This window comes from Topomyia yanbarensis, chromosome 2 (genome assembly GCF_030247195.1).
Source record: "Topomyia yanbarensis strain Yona2022 chromosome 2, ASM3024719v1, whole genome shotgun sequence".
NCBI lineage: Eukaryota > Metazoa > Arthropoda > Insecta > Diptera > Culicidae > Topomyia > Topomyia yanbarensis.
This window is the reverse complement of record NC_080671.1, coordinates 467121993-467144720: the sequence shown is the minus strand read 5'-3', so window position 1 is coordinate 467144720 and position 22728 is coordinate 467121993. Positions and strand designations below refer to the sequence as shown.

Here is a 22728-nt window from a genome sequence, read left to right as displayed (position 1 = left end):
AGAGGATCAGTAACATTGAAAGCTGTGAAAATTAAGTCCACTATGTCAGAAAATTTCATTAGTCCGCTACTGGACTGAGTATCTGTTTGAAAAAAGGGGACACTTGGGGTTTTGGATGTCCCTGGAAGTGGTGGGTACTCCTTGTTAGAATTAATATTTCCAAGTCCTGGAGCAAATTGCTTCGGCTTTTGTGCATCACTTCCGTTGGATTTATTGGTTGTAGATGGCGCACTCTGGGTGGACGACACCTTGGCACCCTTACGAGGCAATGTAGGGGAGGCTGGATTTCTCCTCTTCCTGGATTCCCCTGGGTTAACCAAAGATGTTCCCTCTCGTGGGTCGTCAGATTCTTGCTCAACGTTAGCCAAACCAGCATAGGGATTTTCGGACAGGACAGATGGCGAAGCATTCTTTAGCATTTCTGCATAAGAACGCCTTGAGCGTTCCTTAAGGGAGCGCTTAATTTTATCCCCGCGCTGCTTGTACGCAGGACATGATTTAAGAGCATGTGAAGGGCCCCCGCAGCAAATACACTTTTCAGTTTCTTTGTCGCAAGAGTCATCCTCATGCTCTCCTTCGCATTTGCCGCATCGTTTCTTATTTCCACAATATGTGGCTGTGTGGCCCAACTGCTTGCAATTGCTGCAGTTCATGACCCGCGGTACGAACAGGCGAACTGGTAGGCGAACCTTGTCAAGGAGGATGTAGTTGGGAAGAGAGGACCCGGCGAATGTCACCCGAATCGAGCCTGATAGAGAGTAGGTAGTCTTACCTCCCTCGGTGTTTGCGGTATACAATTGTTTGCATTCTAAGATCTTAATCTGTTCAAGAGAGGGGTCCTTAAAGCAGCCAACCCCGTGCTCCAACAGTTCTTCGCATTTCAGGCCCGGTTCGGACACTACCCCATCGATTTCACAGGCCACACAAGGCACGTATGCTTTAAATTCCCGCGTAAAGCGCTCACAGCAAGCAATCGCGTTTGCCTGGCCGAGATCACTCACTAGAACACGTATCTTGTTTGCCCGAACACGTGTTATCTGAGTTACGGCCGGGTAATTAGCAGTCAGATCTCGAGAAAGTTTTAATATATTAACCGGTTTCTCTCCGGTCCGAAAATATACCACCCATGGCCCAGAGGAACCTTCTGGGTACTGCTTTATACGGGGAGCAATGCGAGTATTAGGGGGATCAGGGACTTCCATGATTACATCAGATGGTATTTCGCCCTCGGCCATTTAAGCACGAGGGCAGAGCGTTATATAAACGGGAATGTGTCTTATTATTTGATTACAAGGTAGAGTAAAAGTAGGGAAAAGGAAAGAAAGGAAACGAGGAAAAAAAAATAAAGCAAAACTTATCTGTAAACAACGTCGATTGTTCCGCACCAGCGAAAACAATGTACTGGATTTACTGCCGGCACCAGCAGAATGGTAGCTAACGAACGAACAAAGGATGACCTTGAATCACTGAATTTACACACCGAACACCACTGTGAAATATAACGATCCGTTCCGTTCAAAGGTTGGGAGACGTATGTGCATTATCCTTGTCAGGGTACTGAACGGACATTGCAAATTACCAAATGGCTACTATTCACAGAGCTGAGTATTGTTCGTGTGATCTTTGTGAATCCGATTTCGGATATGAATCATTGGATATATTAGCGGCATACATTCATGGAATAGAACATAAATAATCAAACCATAAACAATATAAAATGTTGAAAAATTAGGCAAATTTACTTGTTACGAAAACACAATATCGTCAACGTCTTTTACAAAACAAAATAGAATGCAACATAAACACATTGCAGACCGTATTTCACATTACTTGAAGTACACAACGAGAGACAGCGCCTATATCTAAATGAAACGAAGACAAACAGATCCCTACGATTCGTTACCCAACTCAAACATGAATACAAACAGAAGTAACTCACGAAAACATACTTCCGTGAAGTAGTTTTCAACCAATGCACAGTGGCTCAAAACAGCGTTTAGAGGTACTTAATTCATTGGAGTCTAAACTGTTCATATTAGCGATTTTACATATTCTACAAAGTTTGTGTGTGTAAAAAGCGCCATCCTTTGGCAACATTGTTGTTTGAAAAAATTGATCATAGTAGACTATAAAAAATTTAACTTTTGATCTGAAAGAGATAGCGCTTGGCCGTCTTCGACAAAGTTGTAGAGGAGAGTATTTTCATCAATTTTGCAGAAGACATGTTGTCTCTGTCACTGGTGACATGGGCACTGAGTTATAAGATATTTCCTATGATGAAGTCCTACAATTCTTATTTTTACTTATAACTTTTTTGTTTCTGATTTTTCGCGTTAACAATGTTCAAGGGTATTTTTTATCATTACAAAACACACAACTTTTTTGAAGAAACAAAATCGCTGTGAATGCTGTGTAAAGACTTATGGTTGATTTTGATTTTATTTTAACCTGTTTTTGAACTCGTGTAACTTTCCTATCGGCAAAAACTGTAATTATACTATCAATTATTCTAATAGGACTGGGTTTCACCTACAAAATGAAACTCTCGATGATGTACTTCGTCGAATGGTTGCACCGGAATAGACCTTTCCCAACGCTCAGACCCAGTAGCTCTTCCTTTTTCCCTTTTATTATTTCCTTTTCTTATTCCCTCGACTCCGACAGGTGTAGACTGTTTATTACGTTGGTAGCAACAACAGTGGTGTGTTTTGTTATGTGTATTAACAAATTGTGTTTTATTTCTCCTAACGAACTATCAAATTTTGTTCCTAGAGTGTGATTTTTGATTTTAAACTAAGGTAAGTTTTATGATTTTTAATACGTGTATAATTATAAGTTTTAATCCTAAACATACAACATTTAATATTTTTTTCTCTTTATTTTAATTATGCTTTCTTTTATTTTAATTGAATTGCCTCGACGGTAACAAGGGGAGGGGGGACGGGGTGTTTTCCCCCGGGCCCGAAGTTATGGAGGGGCCCCGGAATTTTAACAGAAGGAATGATTCTGTTAAATATTAGTTCAATAACAATTTATTGGAAAATTCAATTAGAGTTTCAATATTGGTATGATTTAATGTCCTCCAATTTCTATCATAAAGTTCATCGTACATTACATTATAAAGTTTATACTTCATGAAAGACAATTCAAAAGAAAACTTTGAAGCTTAGAACTCAAAAAACATTTTAACGCGCAATGGGCAAAAAGACATAAGATCTTTTTTTGTAAATTGTGTGTTAAAAAACTGATATTTATTTTCTATTTCATATTTTACAACAAATGTTTAATGGATTTTGACTAACTATTTTTAAAAATTGAGCTAGTTAAAGTAGAAAGTCCTGGGCTCTCGAAAATGATTTTGATTCGTATTTTACCAATTAATGCTCAATTTTTTTTTATAATTATTAAATTTATTTAGGCCCAAATGCGGTAGCTCAACGAGGCCGATTGTTCGTTTTTTACAATAAATTAAAAAAAACAACTATGTTAAGTTTTTGTCTCGTTCATACGCAGCTTTCAGCTGCGTGTTGAGATCCTTTTTCTAGGGTGCGAAATATTGCCAGTGTTGTCCACTGCCATTTGAGGTTCGATCCGTTTGTCTTCTTTTGCGTTGTCGTTCATGTCCATGTCCTCATCCGTACTACTTTCCTGCTGCTCGCGGTCAGATGTTCCAGTTTGTGTCTTACTCTTATCGGTCGTTATTGTATGTTCGTATTTTTCGGCATTCGTTTCGTTGTTGTTGTTGTTACTGGTTGTTGGTGCTTGATCCGAAGATGTTGGTTTTGCAGCTGTTAGTGGTTTAGCGTAAGATGGTTCTGGGCTGATTTCAGTTGGATTGGTTAAGTTTTCCTTAACAGTTTCTACGCAATTTTTCCGAGGTGCAGCTTCTTCGTGCAGAACTGGCACGTAGGAATTTGCCCTGGGTACGTGACTAGTAATGTTTGATGAATGAGAACATCGTCACTTCCTAACGCTGTGTATGTATGAGGGAATTGGCTTGGTTATGTATGAGGGAATTGGCTTGGTCACACGCATTCTCACCACACGAACGAAAAAAATCCTCCAAGTCTCATGTGTAACGGAGTCTACTTCTCCGTATTTTTGCAAGCATTTTTTAATCGCGCCGTCAGGGGTACGCGTAGCCAAATCATGGACACGAACTTCTACAGCGCCGTTCTCGATGAATACGGGAATGCTATATTTAACATTGCCGCATTCGGTGGTGTGCTGCATGTTGTTTCGCGAGGCGAATGACTCAGCTTGGTTAATGTTATTGAACGAAATCAGCACGCAATGTTTGATATGATGCATTTGTAGGGTTGTCACTTCAGCCAGATTGAGTTTCATCTGCACTTTTAATAACTGTTCCACTTCCCGAATGGCTGGTCTTACGGGGCATTTCGAAAAATCAACAGCAACACAGTTCGGCCGTATCTGGGTTGCTTTTTGCTGGGCACCGTCACTCAAATCACACAGTAGGTATAGGCTATTGTTATATGGACTGCTTGTGTGATAGGCACCGATTGATTTTTAGGTAAAATTGACTGTTTCACTTGCGCGGGACGATTTTTTGCTTCTGCTCAGGGCGAGATGTGAAGACAAACTGAATGAATGCTCAATTGTTCAAACAGGATTTGTGAAACGAGTTCTGATTAACACTACAAATCAAGAAAGAATATGAAAATCCACGAAGAAAGCAATCCATAGTAATTTTTCTTATTCACTTGACATTTTTTATTTAAATAGTAAAATCTTTAACTGACTTTCTCAGTTTAAAGAAACTTTCCCAGTTTTCTCTAATTTCATATTTGCTTTTTCTGTTTCTTTTTCCATTTCATCTAGGTTTGGCATTCTTTCTATTTTCTGCATTCAATCTTATTTAACTTTTTTTTGTATATTTTGCCCCATATTTTCGTTTTTCTATTTTTACCAATCCAATCCCTGTTAAAACCTGTCCCAGTTTTTGCACTTGTATTTTGTATTTTATTTGCCCTTTTTAAATTCTTTTCATCTTTTCAAGTTTTTTTCCATTTTATCTATCGTTTTATTCGTTTCTTTTGTATTTGTTTGTTTAACTGATTTCATTATATTGTATCGATTTTGTTGGCTATTTTCGACAAATTTGAGACTAAGAGAAACGAAAGCAATGAAATTGAAAGACGGATAGGAAAACTAGAACTAGGCAGGTTCATATGGGCATGATCGAAAGGAAATGTGAAGAATTCTTTGCCTTGTGCAGAGTAGGAGTTGGGCGTTGCATCCAAGTTAATCAATAAGTAGTTCAATCACAATAGGATCGGTGCGACACCGGTAGCTTGGTGTCGATTGAATGCATACGTCACGGCTTGATGCTAGCAGAAAGGGAGAAGAATGATCGCATGGTCGTTCTAGGCGAGGATTTGTTTAGAATTTTTTGCCGGCGTCGGCGGTAAAACATGTTCTACCATAGACCATGCGGTAGACTTGGGTGCAACGCCCAACTCCTATTCTGCAGAAGGCAAAGAATTCTTCACATTTCCTTTCGATCATGCCCATATGAGCCTGCCTAGTTCTAGTTTTCCGTCCTAAGTTTATAACTGATTCGCTCTAGAATACCTATCCGTCTTTCAATTTCATTGCTTTCGTTTCTCTTAGTCTCAAATTTGCCGGAAATAGCCAACAAAATCGATACAGTAGAACCTTGCGGCAATTAAAAAATAGTAACATTTATTTAAGTAAACTTTTATTTGCTATTATTTCTTTGCATTTTTTCATATCATCCAATTAACTTGTGTTAATATTTCTCTATCCGCCTTTTTTCATTTTAGGTTTCTCTCATTGCGCAATAATTTTTTTTCTATTTCTTTTGCTTTAATTTTTTTTATGCTATGAAATTTTCTGTTCTCCATTTATCAGATTTGAAATATTTCTTTGGTATGGATTTTTTTCAATATTCTCCCATTTATGTTTATTCGTATGTTCAATTTCCTTTAGTGTTTTCCTTTTTTACTCATTTAAACAATTTTGAATTCCAGATTTCATATTTGGTTACTTCTTTCATTTGAAATTTTTTCCTATTATTTTGTTATGCTCTTTGTTTTTTTTAATGTTTTTAGTTTTACATTTCATCAATTTTCAATTTTTCCCACTTTTACTTTATATAGATTTATTTTTATTTATCCCATTATTTTTTAAGTTTTCTCTTGTTTTTCTTTGTGGCAATATTCCTGTTTTTATTTCTTCTAGGATTATCATTTTTACCCATTTAAACCATTTTGTTTCTACATGTTTCCTATGATTTCACTATTGTCTGTTTTTGGGCTATTTCCACTTGCTTCTGTTTTCTATTTTTCTTCAATCTATACCATCCAATTATTCCCATTTATTTTTATTTCTTTAAAAAAATAACGGCCATTTTTAGATTTTTCGCAGTTATTTAATTTTTATATTTTTATTCCATTCTTGTGCATTATTATTTCTTCTATTCTAATTTTTTTTAACATTTTCCCATTTTCTTATTTTTATTCTTTTAATTTTTTAAATTTATTTTTTTACATTTTTTACATTTCAAACATTTTGTATAGTTTTTATTTTTACGTTTAACTCCATTTTATTTATTTCAATACTCGTTTATTGTTGTCTTGTTTTTATATTTTTTGTTCATTTCATTTTTTTTTCTTTTGCCAATTATACTGCTCTCCATGTTCATGATGTTTTATTTTTCATTTTGTTACTTACTCGTTTTTCATTATTTTACCTATTTTGCAATATTTTTCTATTTCTTTAATAATTATCTAATTTTCATCATTTCTTTAGTTTAATTTGATTGTTTCAATTTTGCTCTTTCTTCAAATAGTTAAGTACTTTTTTTTAAATTTTCCATTGTCCTTATTTTTTCAATTTTTTGTTGTTTCTCCGTTTAAGACTTTTTTCTATTAGGTAGGTTTTTGACTATTTGCATATTATTAATTTTTTCCGTTATTTTATGTTTCATTTTGTAGCTTTCTTGTTTTGTTCCATTTCATCTATTTATTAGTTTTTCCTCGTTTGTTACTTTTTTTGTTTTCTCTCGCCATTTGTGAAAAGTTTTAATTATGAATTGTTCAATAATATTGCACCAAATATAGAAATGAAGAACTCGCAAAAATCGCCTGAACCAGCTTTCCCTGAAACCAAAAAAAAGTCAGTAACACTATCGAACAAATGAGAAGTTGTATTTTCAGAGACTGGCAATGTTGTAGCGCACCGACTTGGCCGAATGTGGTGTTTCTTTAACGATTTCTAGTTGCAACCAGACAAAGATTGAAATAAAACATGCAATACCGACATCCTGATGAATATGGAAATATTGAAAAATCGGCTTCTTTCGAAGCCTCTAAAAATTTCGTAGACATTCAAAAATTTGCGATCAAAATTTGGTCGACCTAAACTTGACGCATTTCTTTCCACGATGTTCAACAAATCCGCAAATCCCTCGTTTGCCTGCGTACAGCAAGATGCTTTTTCTATTTGACATTTGCTCTTCAGTTATAAAAATGTCAACCAAACAAAAGGAGCAACACAGAGAAATTTTGCTCGCGCATAGCCTGAATCCAAATTACTTGCGTGCCAAGTTAGCGAAACCGTTAAAAGTAACCAAATCAATTGTCACCAATGTAATGGCAACCGGAAGGAACAGTGGTCGATATTTTCAAGCATATGAAGCTGTAGAAGTTCACACAGAAATATCGTGTTTGGCAGGCATCCTGTACCTGTGGTTTGAAATGCGACATTTTGATTGCGACTGAGCCCGTCATTAAGGAAATTTATGTGAAAGAGTGCATGAAAAAACGTCTGCTACCTTTCATGAAGCAATACGATGATTCCACGCTATTTTGATCGGATTTGAATACTGCCATTATGGAAAAGAGGACATGTAGTAGTATAACGCCTGTAAGGTTCTATGGGGGCCCAATCGAGGACTATTGATCCATCGTCAAGTGGAGCCCTGAATAAGACCCCAGGAACTACAGAACTTGATGGCAGTAATTAAAAGACGCTCAACCGAAAGCTTAGCTTAGCACTTTCTGTGTTTTATGCTATATGAACTTATGATGGAGGGGGCCCTACAATGATACAATGTTGAAGGGGGCCCTTATGCTGGACCCCCCGGGCCCGTAATTTATCTCTACAGCCCTGCAAGCTGGACGTATGTAAATCATAAGACGATCTTCTGAAGCAGCCTTTATTTCGTCAAATCGGTTTGCTATGATTTAATTTTCCATAATTCATCTTCGATTATTCATAAGACAAAACTATATATTTCTCTTATGTTTATGTGAATCATAAGATGCTCGTATGAAACTCTAGCGAGTAACGTATGCAATACCCAATAAAGTCGTATTTCTTCATAATCATCGTATGAATCTCGCTGTATGATTTGGCTGGGTGTAGCGGTCCAACTTTTATTACAAAGGACGAATAATTTGTGCAAACCCTGAGCAAATGAAAAACAATTGATCCCGATGCCCGCCTTGCCCCATTCAACTCTCCTTCAAATTAATTATAATAGTTCGCAACCTCATTATCAACAGAAATGATATGTGAGTAAGATGCATATTACTCGAAAATTACCAAAGGGTAGTAAGCACAACCATGCTCCCTACACTGGCCACCATCCGAAAGACAATTTAGCCGTGTAGTATCAACCGAAACGACACCAGCTGCCAGCTCGTTCGCATGTTGTGAGCCCCTGGCGTCGAGTACTTAGCATTAGCTACTATCGATATATGAATGAATGAGTGAGCGAGTGAATGAATGGATTGCTGCTGGTGGACGATGGATTACAATTGTTTCCAACGACGGTCAGCAAGCCCCGGTTATTATTAGTTAGTCGACGCAAGTAGAGACACTCACACAGCTACCGTACTGGGGGGAGGGGGGCGCACAATCCAGAATGTATGCTCTATATAATAATAAAATATATTTTTCCTGCTACCGGCCGCCGCTCATTTCGAACAATCAGTATGATCTAGTACTCTTCGGCGAGCGCGCACAACTTTTGTTTCCCGCCTATCTGTCAGCGCGACCGTGCGGCCGCGATTTTTTTTGTTATTTCTACGTTGGTGTGCGATTTACCGCTTATTTTCGTGGTGTTTTTTCAAAATACAATTTTTCTGACCTGTCCAAGATCAGTCAGTCTACTGGCGACATTCGGTCGGGACACATGTGCCTTCTGTTCGGAGAAATACCTACCACTCCCCCGCACCCAGTGCATCTTCGTTTCAAAAAGTCAAGAAGTTAGCTTCGTACCAGACAAAACGGAGTGTCCGCGTTGCGCGCGTGGTTGGTAACAGATCAGCAGTTCTTAACAGATTCTTCGATTAGAAAAAGGACTTTCCCGGATTAGTGAAGTGAATTTACTGCTGCTAGTTGTTTTCAGTTCGTTCAAGGGTCTACACGAATGAGTGATAACAGCAGTAGAAGTGAAGTTGGCTGATATTTGCAGTGTTCTAGAAGAAGTTCGCGACAAAAAAATCGAATTTATAGTGCTTCAGTTCGGTACTGTTTAACAAAATGCGCCTGTCCCTGAATGTGTAAAAATAAATGAAAATTTTTCCACGCGGGACAGCCGTTAATCAGCGACAGTTTCAAAACAACAAGAGAATAATCGATAAAAAGAAAGTGGCGGGGAAATTGATGGGAACGCGTGTTGGACTACAATGAACCGAGTTATCCCAAAGAAGAAGCTGTTTTGTCTACTCCACTACACGATATTTATCACGATTTTTGTGTCACTTGAGTAAACACAGTTTTTCGCTCGAAACTCTTTACTTAAAATCACCGAACAGGACTGAATCATTTACTCAATGAAAGTTGTACGCATGACAGTTCAACTGTCTTAGTGTTATCACTTGTGAAGCTCTGATTCCGAGCTGTGGAAAGCTGGAAGATAATAGTTATTGTATTTTTAGACGAAATGCTAATGTGTGACAAGAAAAAAATACCCACCCCTTAGTCTATTTTTAGTCCCACCAGGTGTGGTTACTCCAAATTTGAACCAAATCGGGTAGCCGAACCAATGTGCTCGAATTTTTATGGGCTTTTTCGACAATTTACATGGAGAAAATCCACTAGCTCGCATTTTCACTGCATCCTCCTCAAGTGAGAATAAGAAAGATAATTTTATTTTGCCTACAACTTTGTCGAGGACCGCAAAACAATCCAGTCTTGTTAAAAGTTATTAAACTTTGAACACACTGAGTCAGTTTTGCATGGGGTAATCATCCACATTTTAGAGGATTGGTAAATTTACCAACAGTCTGTTGATAAGTAAGGTTTTTCTCTTAAACTACCTAGCCTTTTATGAAGTAAAAAAAATATTTCACAGCGATCACTATAAATAAACAAACGGACATCCAAAGGATGTGATCTTGTTGCCAAAAAGTTGATGGAGCCGTTAACAACGTCACTACAATAATTCAGTTCACACCTAAGGAAATCAAACGCTACATGCGTGACTGTATGATTTGTTGGTCATAATTCTTTGCAAAAAACAGCTCACACTCAATTCATCTGACCTATGACTGCTGAATTACGAATTGGTTAGGCCATTATCAATAATTCGCTTCCGGGAAACAAAAACAAACGCTGTCCGAATAATACTATCGAACACGTTTGTTTACTAGTATGATTCAGTCAACTATTTAACACTATTTAAACTCTCAGTATCGGAAATAATCCCCACTAATCAGAAATCAGACGGATTGCACAGTGCGTGATTCCAGTGCGACTTTTGGTTATCATTTCGGTATAGCCTTTCCGGATCGCCGCTACATGCGTTGATAACAACTAACACTGCCGGGTTGCTTTGATTACTGATCAGTAAAATTCAGTGGTGCAAAAACCCATTCATACACCGCCGCGGTTGTCGGTTTATCACCACGTTTGTCAATTGGATGTCGATCCTTCTTCGAATGGGAACCGGCTCCGACAATCAAATTACAGTGAGATCCGCAGAGATTTTCTTTTTTTATATAGAAACACGCTGCGTGCCTCGGGATTATTAAATATGACAAAACAGCGTAAAATTAATTCACCATAAAATTGACATCATTAATATTGTTACTTGTACATCTATGATTTGACCTTCTGAAGGTTTGTCCTTACAGCAAATGGTTTCCATTCTCGTGGTTCTGCCGACCGTCGACAGTTTTATGCAAATTCGCTCTAAGAGACGGTCTTATCGTCCGAATCTTTGCAACGATGAAATAAAATAACTACGCTTCGAGCTGCGGATGATAAAGTAACACAAAAACGTGCAGAATTTGCCGTTTGACACTTACAATAAATATTGACTGAATAGAAAACAGCCAAAAGCTAATAATAATTCTCCGCGAATTGAAAGCGCTTTAATAAAGAGGCTCGACGACGACGAACGAGAGCACAATGGAAGCTTGTCCAGTCGAAATAATACTCATTGGATGGAGAAAATGGGTGTTGATTACTGTTGGGTTTTGTAGTGAACTCTGCCATGGCGGTGTGGGGACTCCGAAGAGGCGCCATTCCACGTGATGCTAAAGTAGATAACAATAGCTCATTGTGACAGAACAGAGAACGCACGCTTGAGCAAATGTATTCGTTTGCAAATTATGTTTGTGTTAAGCAAAGCGGTTAATTTCTCGGAGAGTGGAACGGTTTGAATGTGACTAAGATGTCAACATTCGAATCAGAAAATAAAGAAGAATGCGGATAAAAATTGATGCGACTAGAAAGATTGACAAATTCAATGAGAATTGGCTCATACCATTACTTTTCGGATGTTTTCAAATTCCCCCTAAGAGGACAAGTAGGCTGTGACCGACAAAAATGGTGAATAATGTTGACACGCAACTTACACCAAAGAAGCCTGTGGCACTGTTTCGTGGTTTTGAATTATTACAAACGTATAAAGACATTTGAAGTCAATACTCAAGCAGTCCGGTTTAGGGTAATGATCCCATCTTGGTCCTAATGGAGGGAGTGTCGCACTATTTTTAACTAACTTTTACGTTCCGCTTTAACTTAGACTTTAATTTAGTTGTCTACACATTTCTCTCTATCTGTCACTGAGGGGTAGCACGAAAAAGCGATTCATAGAGCTTGGAGTACAACTTTTTCACTCTTTTTGAAAAGTGAAATAGGTCCTAGTTTTTGCTGCCCAATGTTTCAGCTGTGTATGCTGCAATTTGTGCTTATTATGTGAGGAAATAATATACTTAGTGATAACAAGATTGTTCGTTGGGGAACCGAATATTGGTAGTATATGCGATGGGTACCAGATGCTTAGTGATTATTACAATTTTGTTAGACGAACTCTCATTCTATTTAACTGGATAACCGTAATACATAAACATAAGCGATATATTAACGAATATGTTTTTGTCCTTAATTGAATATTGTTTATTCATTCTTGTATTTATAATATTGTTTGTTATTAGTCTATACATTCTGTGTATATTTTCCTTCTGTTGAGCATGAGCTGTTCTTTACATATATTTAACAAGAAAAATTGCGCAACATTTTACTTATATTTCAAAGCACTCAATACGGTCTGATTTCACTTTTGAGAGCGAGAAAGAGAATTATTGATGGGTGTTACGTATACATTTCGCGCTTATAAGCATTATATTTTAAATGTTTTAAAGGAAATTTATTAATCAGATACACACTTAGAAAAATCGTATAAATTATGCGAGCATCAAAAATGGGTATAACGTTTGATTTTAATTTTACATGACGTTGAATTTCGTAAATCGTTTGTTCCGAACGGAAATAATTGTAATTTTATGACATTGCGCATGTAAAGTATATGTTTCATGTAAAATTAAACGTAACACGGTAATGTTCCGTCATTTTGTGAATTACGGTTTGGAAAATTGTGTCAATGCTTGCAAACATTCAGAAAAACTTATGTGTGTCTGAATCTGTTACTCCTTTGTGGAAAAATGAAGCATTTCATACTGCTATTGAATTTTCCTTGTTCATCCATGAAATTCAAAAACCCAGCGATTGTGACTTTGAAGAAGTCTTTGAATACCATAAAGCCAACTATGACAATATCAGGTGGAAGCTAAGTAATGTCGACTGGCAAAATGCCCTCAGAAATGAAGGAAATATTGTAACCGCCGTGGACGTATTTTACAAAATTATTTTCAAGATAATTCATGAAGAGGTGCCTATTAAGAAAAAATAGACGACACAGCAACTCGAAGCATCCCGTTTGGTATAATAGACAAATTAAGAGTTTGAAAAATAAGAAGCTAAAAGCCCATAAGCTATATAAGAAAAACCAAAACAATGAGCACTTGGAAATTTATTTCGACATTTGCAATAAACTAAATATGGCCATAGATTCTGCACTTGCGGATTATAACTCAAAGTTCCACTTTTCAAATCTTGTCCAAAGAATTTTTTCAACATCGTCAAAACTAAATTAAAATCAGACAATTTCTCATCAACAATGCACTTGGATGACAACATACGTAATAGCTCGGAAGAAATCTGCAACCTATTTGCATCATTCTTCCAAGAAATATATACGACTTTTTCTGAACAAGACCATGATCGGGATTATTTCGCTTTTCTTCCCGATTTTCCTATGGATATTAGTGTCAATCATGTCATAGTGGAAGACATTTTCAATGCTCTAAAACATTTAGATGCATCAAAAGGTTCTGGCCCTGATGGAATCCCACCATTATTTATGAAAAACCTAGCAATTGAGTTAACTGCCCCATTGTTCTGGCTGTTTAATATGTCTTTGCAATCTGGACAGTTCCCTAAAATATGGAAAAAATCTTTGTTGGTGCCTATATATAAATCTGGCAAAAAATCTGACGTACATAATTATCGTGGGATAGCCATAATCTCCTGTATTCCGAAACTTTTCGAATTAATCATTAACGAAAAAACATTTCTTCAAATAAAAAACAGAATTTCCAACCTCCAGTATGGCTTCTTCAAGGGTCGTTCGACATCAACAAACTTATTAGAATTTATTAAATATTCACTGATTGCAATGGATAATGGAAACTACGTGGAGGCACTTTATACAGACTTTACTAAAGCATTTGATCGCATTGACATCCCAATGTTACTTTATAAATTGACAAAATCGGCATTGAGCCTGGGCTACTTACATGGTTAGAATCATATCTCTCCGAACATCAGCAAATAATTAAATTTAAAGGAAAGCAATGAAATCCAATTAAAGTCGCCTCAGGAGTTCCACAAGGCTCTCATTTAGGCCCTCTGTTGTTTATTTTATACGTGAACGATATCTCATTCATTCTCAAAAAACTGAAAATACTAATTTATGCGGACGATATGAAACTTTATTTGGAGATAAGAAATGCCGAGGATATTAATACATTTCAAAACGAAATACAAATTTTCCACATGTGGTGTCAAAAAAGCCTCTTACAACTGAACGTGAAAAAGTGTAATTCAATAACCGAATGTTGAGATTACCTTAGGAAATCAGACTGTAGTAAATTGTGAAAGAATTAGGGATTTAGGTGTTATATTAGATTCAAAGTTAAATTCTATTGATCATTATAACGCAATTATACACAAAGCTAACAACATGCTCAGTTTTATAAAACGCTTTAGCTATCATTTTGAAGATCCTTATACAATAAGAGCATTTTATATTGCATATGTTAGGTCGATATTGGAATATTGCAGTATTATTTGGTGCCCTTTTTCAAGCAGACATGAAGAACGAATAGAATCGGTACAAAAACAGTTTTTATTATATGTCCTTCGTAAATTAGGATGGACAGCATTCCCTCTGCCATCTTATGAAGCACGCTGCTTGCTTATCAATATTCAAACATTAAAGGAGCGTCGCGAATTTGCAACGCTCTCATTCATTAATAATATCGTTTCGCATCGTATCGATTCAGCTGAAATTTTATCCAAGTTGAACTTTTATGCACCTTCACGACAGCTAAGAAATCGAAGTATATTTTCAATAACTTCTTTTCGCACAAACTATGCACAATATAGCCCCATAAATCGAATGATGTCTATATATGTCTATGATTATAAAATCACTATTGCGACTCAATTGATTTTACAATGTCTAAACTGAAACTAAAACAATATTTTACACACAAAAGAAATTCTAACGCGTAAGAGGATGATTCTGTAGAAGCCGAAATTGCTTCATTTATACTAAATTCACGAAATGTACACATTAGTAATTAAGGAAATCTGTAGTCTACATCGATTGACGAAATAAATAAATAAATTACGTCAACGATGAAATTCATATTTTTGGTTTGTATTCTTAATCGGTAAACAATTCTTATGTCAACGAGATGACGAGCTTCTTCAAATCTGCCTTTTTTGGACATGATATATCTCAGAAATTTAATGGTCTGCTGGATGACCTCACGTAGGAAAATTAGGCATATTTAAACCAAAAACTTATTGGTCTGAACACATTTTTTTACTAGAAAAACAATAACTTTTTGCTTGCAATAAAACAGTTTCAAATTTCTATAAAATGTTTATTAAAAGATGGAATATTTTTTTTATTGAAACAATAAATAAATTTCACTGAATCCAATAAATGAATTTATTGTCTGCCGACCAATAATTTTATTTATTGAATTTAATCCACATTTTTATTGAACCTACCAATCTTTTTTCTGCGAGTAGGCTAAAAAATTTGTCAATACTACCCACAAAGTTCTAAAGAAGTTTAAATAAGCTTAAACTACTCCATTTTTGTTTTTTTCCTGTTTGCGCGAAATAATTTATTTTGTTTATGCAGTTGGTAACCATGTGTCTGAAGACTAGAATTGAAGTATTTATTTATTTATTTATTTCGTCAATCAAGTGTAGACTACATTATACAAATATTAATTGCTTATATACTATCCTGTAAACTATTTCTATGTACTATGATGCCGTAAGGAGTTGAAAAACTGTTTTAAACTTGTTCGGGGCATGGTAAGGTCAATACTTTCACAATGCTCGTTATACACAGCCATCATCTGGTTTAGTGGTCCGAATTTAGCATAGTCTGTACGGTGATGACCTATCGCGAACAAATTTCTATTGCGTAATTGACGAGTGGGAGCATATAACTTTTATTTTTGACAATATGTAAGATGAGTCAATACGCTGCATGACGATATCGTTTAGAAACGAGATCATAGCATAGTCCCGACGTTCTTTCAATGTTTGAATATCTATCAACATACAACGTGCTTCATAAGATGGAAGAGGGAATACTGTCCATCTTAACTTGCGTAGTGCATATAATAGAAACTGTTTTTGGATTGAATCAATTCTCACTTCATGTTTTTTATGAATGGTGACCAAACAATACTACAATATTCTAAAATAGACCGAACATATGCTACGTAAAGAGTTTTAATTGTGTAAGGATCTTGAAAGTGATATCCGAAGCGTTTTATAAAATTAAGCATATTACTAGCTTTATGAACAATTGTGTTGTAATGTTCCACAAATTTTAATTTTTTATCTAAGATAACTCCTAAATCTCTTATTTTATCGCATTTCTGAACGGTTTGATTACCTAATGTAATTGACACGGAAGCCGTGATTTGTTTTCTGCTAAAAGTCATGAGATTACATTTTTTAACATTTAACTCCAGTAAACATTTACAACACCATGTATAAAAGATTTGTGTTTCATTGTGAAAAACATTATAGTCATTATTATTTCTGATTTCTAAAAATAGCTTCATATCATCCGCATATATGAGAATCTTAATGTTTTTTAAAATAAGAGAGATGTCGTTGACATATAGAATAAAATGAAGAGGTCCTAAGTGTGAACCTTGAGGAACCCCCGAAGTAACATTAATTATATCAGATTTCATCTCATAGAATTTTACTATTTGCTGACGAACTGTTAAATACGACTTAATCCAATTGAGGAGTCTCATCTCGATTCCCAATTTTTCAAGTTTGAATATTATCTTGGGAATGTCCAGCTTATCGAAAGCTTTGCTGAAGTCAGTGTAAAGAGCTTCTATATGATTTCCTTTATCCGTGGCATTTAACGAGTAATCAACAAATTCTAAAAGGTTTGTACTAGTTGAACGGCCTTTAAAAAACCCATGTTGTGAATTTGTTATTTTATGTTTGACTTGGTTGAAAATGGTTTTATTTATGATGGATTCGAAAAGTTTGGGAAAGCAAGACAGAATGGCAATTCCACGATAATTGCGAATATCAGATTTTTTACCCGATTTATAAATAGGTATTAAGAAAGATTTTTTCCAATCTTTTGGGAAAATACCTGATTCTAGTGACTTATTGAACAGCCAGAATAAAGGTGACGTAAACTCAGTTGCTAAATTCTTTATGAAAGCAGGTGGAATTCCATCAGGTCCTGAGCCTTTAGTGGCATCTAGATCATTGAGACCAGACAAGATATCTTGAACATTAATGTGACTGACACCAACATCCCTTGAATCATCAGGAAAATAAGAAAAATATTCAAAGTCACGATCATTGTCTGAATGGTTAGAATAAGTTGCTTGAAAAAATGTTGCGAAGAGATTACAAATATCTTTTGAAGTTTCACCCTCTTTCCCATCTAAAGACATTTTTGATGGGAAGTTGCATGAATTCAACTTAGTTTTGATGTAATTAAAAAAGTTTTTTGGGCATGACTTGATCTCATTTTCAGTTTTTGCATTATATACAGTTAGTGCCGAAGAAATAGCCAAAGTTAGTTGGTCACGAATGTTAAGGTATTTTTCCAAATTATCCTGATTATTGTGTTTTCTGTAAATTTTGTGAGCTTTTTGCTTCCGATTTTTCAAATTAATAATTTCCTTGTTGAACCAAACTGGATTTTTGGATGCATGATTTCGTCGTTTTTTCGTGAGTGGAACTTCCTCCTGTATTATTTGCCATAAAATATTATAAAAGATCTCCACTGCACATTCAACGTTCACTTGATTCTTTAAAAGGGACTGCCAATTAGCACTGCTTAATTTATATTTAATATTTTCATAATTTGCTTTTCTATAATCGAAAACGTCCTCGAAGTCACAATCAATTAAATTATGATTCTTGCGCACAAAAATAGAGAATTCTATTGCTGTGTGAAACGTTTCATTTTTCCATAAGGGAGAATGAGATTCATCAACACAGAAATCTTCATTAATGTTTGTTAATAGCAGATCTAAATAACGATTGTGTTGATTTTTTATATAGTTTATTTGATTGAGTCCAAGCTATGCAATTTTCTCAAACATATATTGTAATGTTTCGTTTTCATCAACGACAGGAAGTAGAATGCTCTCATTTTCAGAGTCAGGAATAAAATCTAAGTTGCGCTGATTAAAATCACCATAAATATGAACTTTAAATTCTGGAGGAAAATTAGAGATTATTTCTTCAGCTGCTTGAAAGAAAATCTCATATGTTGATTTGCAAGCTAGGTCCGGTGGAAAGTACACTGAGACAAAAATGTGGATTTCATCAGCGATATGTGCTTTAACCCATACATGTTCAAATTCTTTGAATTTTGGTGAGACAATAAGATCGGAATTAAATATAGATGAAACTGCGATGAGAACTCCTCCGCCTGACATTCTTTGGGTTAGTCACGATCATCTCTAAAGTACATCTTAAGAACTAGCAGCTGTCTAAATTAAACTTTTTTAAATTCTAAAAAATATAAGGGGTCATGCATAAATGACGTAACATTTTAGGGGGTAGGGGGTGTATACCAAATTTGTGACGAAGTGTGACGAGGGGGAAGGTAGGGTCAGAAGTTGTGCGACGTAGCATGAAGTTTAAGTTTTTTTTGACGGGCATCAAAACCCATTAATTAGAGAAAACAGTTGCTTTTCACGCGGTTTTTCATTTTGTAAATTTTACTGTTCGTGAAATGGCAGGCTCGCAAAGAAATGGGAAGATTTTTCATGCGGCTTTAAATTGCCACATTAGTTAGCTAATATTGCTAACTAGTAGACTTATTTTGGTAGCTGAATTAAATTTTCTTTCCGATTCAATCAAAGAAAATTTAGTAATTTAGTTGAGCTTATGCTTCCTTAAATCGTTCGCAGCTGCAGGATTGTGAACTTCTCTTCATGCTCTATGACATGTAAAATTCTAAACAAAACTATCCACACTACATTTGTCATGAAATGTACTTGCTTGTAGGCAATTTGTTGTTATAATGAAAATGTTGATAAAAGTCGTCAAACATTTTGTAAGGACATGTATTTAAAAGAATTAAAAAAACATATATAATTTTTTTCATCTCACGGTCGCGTTGCGTGGGGAGGGGGGGGGGGGGTTGGGAAACGCTACGTCATTTACAAGGGGGAGGTTAGAATTTTGTGACCAAATGCTACGAGGGGGAGGAAGGGGTCGAAAATCGTCAGAAAAAAAAGCTACGTCATTTGTGTAAGGCCCCTAACTTGTTATGTCAATCTGTTTTTGTGAGTCTAAAGGACAAATGTGAGCTATTTAACTCACAAGTAATTATTGGATAATCATTATATTAAGTACTCATCCAAAGAGTACAGTATTGTATTGTGTTTCTTATTTCATCTTCCCTTCTTTCCAACATGACCTGTTCTTCGTGGGGAAGATTTGTCGTTTGGTGCACGCCGACTACTGAGCAAGAAACAACTGTTCTTTCCTTTCCAAAACATTATTATCAATCGTTCTAATACCAATTATACGAATCGAAATAATTAAATTAAATGGCCTACGGCCAAATGACCCTTTCGCCCAACTTGTCTTTTCGGCCTACTAGCTTTTGGCCAAATGACTCATTCGGCTAAATATCATGCAACCGGAACCGGAAGTCGGCAAAGTGACACATTCGGTCAAACGACTCAGTTTCTTTAAAAAGCACATTGTCAAAGTGACAGTGTACTTTGCTGAAACTGTGCTAAAACTGGCTACACTGATGAAATGATTTTCTAACACCTGTCGATGTTGTTGTTTGCTGCTGAAAAAAATAGAACAAAATCAGCTTCACATGACAGTATTGATCCAAAAGGTCTGTTGTCAAATCAAGCGCTTATTAGATTGTTGATCCAGTTCCGAAACACCATCACCAATTTCCGATTTGAGATGTAATAATCATTTTGAACGAGGAAACATTACCGGTAGCCCGTCAGATTTCCAGTGAAGAACACTGAATTGTCTAATGAAGCTATGCTCCAGGTATTAAATTGACTGTCAAAACAAACGCGAACTGCTACGTGGTGACCTTTCCGATGCAAAAGTTGACAGAACTGCAACTAGAATATCTCTTGGACACATTTGATCTGCTCATCGGTAGAAGCGCTTGTTTGTTTCTTATCTAGTTGGTGCAGCGGACTGATGCACAGTGTTTTGAATCACCGTTTTACTACTAAAAATTAATAGCGTCTAAACCGCTCAATTTAGAAGTACAGTTATGGTCGTGCTGCTATAGGATTATACGGTTCAGTGATTAATTTACTTATGATAAACGCTCTCTAATTCATCTCAGCCCACTATTCATCTCATTTCCTGATTACTCAACAAAACATACAACAATAGGAATCACAGTTTAACTAACATATACTGAAGTTTTTTTATGCGGAGGATACGTACCGCATAAAAAAACATTACCTTGAAAACCCGCATAAAAAACCGCATAGACTGGTAAACCCAAGTAATTTTGCACCCATTTTAATAAGTGAAGCATCATTTTTGTATCATGTTGGTACCAGTCTATATGGGAATTTGCTTTGTGATGGCACTCTTGAACCCGTAACTCCGGAACCGGAAGTCCGACCAATACAAAAATCAACAGCGACCGATGGGAAGATTATACCTAAGTTTGTGCAAATCGGCCCAGCCATCACATACATATATACACACGCAAACATTATCGGATCTCGAAGAACTTAGTCGAAGTGTATATGACACTCGTAACTCCGGGCCGGGATTATCTTGCCCATGTTCAGAGTGATTGCATAACCTTTTTTTATAAGAAAGGCAAAAGGCAAATTTTGCCTTTCTTATAAAATATGATAATATGCCTCTCATTTGTAAAAATCGGTAAAGAATTCGTTGAGAAATAGGTGTGACATGAACTTAGGGACTCGGCAAGTTCCCTGGGGGTATCAAGAACCGTCATAGGTGGCCAATATGGTCAAAGCGAGTTCGATGGTACATTAATGACCCAAACACGCAAATCCAATTAATGTTGTGTACATTTTAATATATATTGCATCATTTGGACATCATGGTGGTACCGGTTTATACGGAAGTTTGCTAAAAGACCGCACTCTTCAACCCGTAACTCCGGGACCAGTACACCGATTCAAATAAAATTCAATAGCGACCTATGACGATATTACACCTTTTATTTGAGTGTAACTTTGTTAAAATTGTACCAGCCATCTCTGAGAAAAAAAATGAGTGAGATTATTTGACACATACATACCTACATACATACATACTTACACACACATAGAGACTTTTTGCCGATTTCACCGAACTGAGTCGAATGGTGTAAGAGATTCGGCCCTGCGGGCCTTGGTTAAACAGTCGAAATTCCGACCGATTGCATAACCTTTATTATGAAAAAGGTAAAAAAGTTTTCAGTTACTTTCTGTTTTTATTTTCACTGACATCATGAATGCTCCCCATATCCTTAACCCAAAGACTAGTAATTAATAATCTAAAATAAAATTATGAACATTTTATGTCCTTTGTTTGAGCATGTGCATTCACGAGGATTAGGGATTGTAATTCTCTGTTGCAGTAGCAAACTATCCGGGCGCATTTACTCATATGAGCGATAAATGCAGTGCCTGACGAGGATCTATCTTTCGCTAAAATTCGCTTCAGATGGTGCCCTAAAAATTAAAAGGAAGATGCATAAAAAGAATCACATAACATTGAAAATCCGCACAAAAACCGCATAACTTCGAAAATCCACAAAAAATTTGGAAAATCCGCATAAAAAGTCGTAAAAAAACCGCATAAAAAGACTTCAATGTATATCATTTTCTTAAAGTAGGCGTAGTAAACTTATAAAAATTTGAGAATAAAGTATTTGTCCTATTTCTTACCATGAAGTCAGCTATGAGTCAAATTTCTTCATCGCTTTTAGCTCAATCTTCGCAATATATACCGACATCTTTCACCTAATTGCACAACAATTCAAACTATACTCACTTCTACTGTTCGAAAGAACGGTTCTTCACTAAATTCCGAATAAATCTCTCAATTCAGTAATTTAAAATAGTTTCGAAGCCGTGTGGTGTCCGGGGGGTAATTTTTGTTAACACTATTTCAGCCAAGAATAGAACGACTGGAAACCTGCTCCCATGTCGTAAGAGGCAACTAACAACATGCTAAGAGTTCCTAGGCCAAGGTATTGATCCGTACTGAAGACTTAACCTGGACGGACCTTAAGGTTCTGCATCATAGCCTTTATCCATTCTATATTGGGTGAATCACTGACATATAGTCTCCTTTTCTGATTCGCAATTCCCGATTGTGTACCAACGTTTCAAGCTTCTTCTGGCGGTTGTATAATAGCCGTAAAGAATGAATTATGGGAACGTGTCTGATACGGAGAGTGGAGATGCCAACTTGTCATTAACATTTCGCAGTGAATTTCTTCACATTCATTTGGGATATCTTTTATTCATTTTTGTACGCTTGCTTTGTACTGCAAACTTTGGAAACGATCATTGAATTAAGAAGAAATGCTGCCGATGGCCGGCTGTTCGG

The 22728-nt window shown here is 36.1% G+C and overlaps 1 protein-coding gene across 8 annotated transcripts in view; it reads left to right on the top strand.

Annotated features, from left to right (window-relative positions):
- The window catches only part of LOC131686153 (P protein), a 436886-nt gene that overhangs the window by 318400 nt on the left and 95758 nt on the right, over positions 1 to 22728 (top strand). For 2 of the 8 annotated variants that reach the window (XM_058970342.1, XM_058970339.1), the window contains exon 1: positions 9111 to 9303. The exons of 5 other annotated variants lie outside the window; for them this stretch is intronic. The gene's annotated coding sequence lies outside the window, so the exon portion shown is untranslated. Of the gene's footprint in view, positions 1 to 9110; positions 9308 to 22728 lie in introns of those variants that run through there. One more of the 8 variants, XM_058970340.1, reaches the window with a different exon arrangement.